This window comes from Halictus rubicundus, unplaced genomic scaffold (genome assembly GCF_050948215.1).
Source record: "Halictus rubicundus isolate RS-2024b unplaced genomic scaffold, iyHalRubi1_principal scaffold0250, whole genome shotgun sequence".
NCBI classification, from domain to species: Eukaryota; Metazoa; Arthropoda; class Insecta; order Hymenoptera; family Halictidae; genus Halictus; species Halictus rubicundus.
In genome coordinates, this window is record NW_027488791.1 from 179,134 (window position 1) to 180,747 (window position 1,614).

Consider the following 1,614-nt stretch of genomic DNA (forward strand, 5'->3'; position numbering starts at 1 on the left):
GCGGCGACATGGACGGGGCCGGCCCTGTCCGAGCTGGCGCCTGCGCAAGGGGCGAGGCGGCTGCGGGAGGTAATGACGGCGGTGTGCGACGCCGCCATGCCCCGCAGCCGGTTCGCCCCCAGGAGGGCGGCGTACTGGTGGTCCGCCGGCATTGCGGAGCTCCGGCGTGCCTGCAATGCCGCGCGGCGTCGGTACGGCCGAGCGCGTAGGAGGCGCGACGACGAGGAGGCGACGGCGAGGCTCGGCGGGGAGTACCGAGCCGCGCTCGGGGTTCTCCGCAGGGCTATCGCGCGGGCCAAGGCCGACGCGTGGTCGGAGCTCGTCGGCACGGTGGACTCCGATCCATGGGGGCGCCCGTACAAGCTTGTCATGAACAAGCTGCGCGCGTGGGCGCCTCCGGTGACGGAGTCGATGGACCCCCACCTGCTCGAGGGAGTGGTGGCGTCCCTCTTCCCGCGAGAGGGGGGACAACTGCGCCGCTCCCATTGGGAACAGGAGCCTCTCTCCTGGTCCGCAGAGTGGGAGGTGTCGGCCGGCGAGCTGGGTGAGGCGATGGCCAGGGCGCGGCGGGTGGGCCGCAAGGCCCCGGGCCCGGACGGGGTGCCGGGCCGCGCGTTGGTCTTGGCCCTGGAGGGGGGACTCGCCGCCGAACTCCGGCAGCTGTATAACGGCTGTCTGAGGGAGGGGGTGTTCCCCACGGAGTGGAAGTCGGGCAGGTTGGTCCTCCTTCCGAAGGGGGGCAAGTCCCGGGACTCGCCCTCAGGGTACCGGCCAATTTGTCTGCTGGACGAGGCGGGGAAGTTGTTCGAGCGCGTACTCGTTGGACGCCTCGTCCGGCACCTGTCGGCGGGAGGGGTCCCCGATCTGAGCGGGGTTCAATTCGGCTTCCGGGAGGGTCTCTCCACCGTCGACGCTATTCGGCGGGTGAGGGCTCTCTCGGAGGCCTGTACGAGGGGGGGCGGTGTTGCGTTGGCGATATCCTTGGATATCGCTAACGCGTTCAACACCGTCCCCTGGGATCGGATAATGGAGGCCCTGGTCTTCCACCGGGTGCCGCTGTATCTCAGAAGGGTGATTGGGAGCTATCTCTCCGACAGGGGTATAGAGTATCCCGGCCGGTACGGGATGGTGCGCAGGGGCGTCGTGCGCGGGGTTCCGCAGGGCTCGGTGTTGGGCCCGTTGCTGTGGAATCTTGCGTACGATCTTGTCCTGCGGGAGGAGATGCCTCCCGGGGTCAGCCTGACGTGTTACGCCGACGACACGCTGGTATTGGCCACCGGGAGGTATGCGAAGGAGGCCATCTGCCTGGCGGAGCGCGGCGCGTGGCGCGCGGTGCGCGCGATCCGGTCGCTGGGCCTAGAGGTGTCCGTCGAGAAAACCAGGGCCATGTGGTTTCTCCGCTCGGCCCGGTTGGCGGCGCCTCCCCAGTGCTGGATCTGCGTGGGGGAGGGGATGGTCAAGGTCGGGTCCCAGATGCGGTACCTGGGACTCGAGCTTGACGGCCGGTGGCGTTTTGACCGCCACCTTGAGTCGCTGGCGCCCCGGGCGGAGAGGGCGACCGCTGCGCTCGGTCGCCTTCTCCCGAATCTCGGGGGACCCTGTGGACGGGTGCGT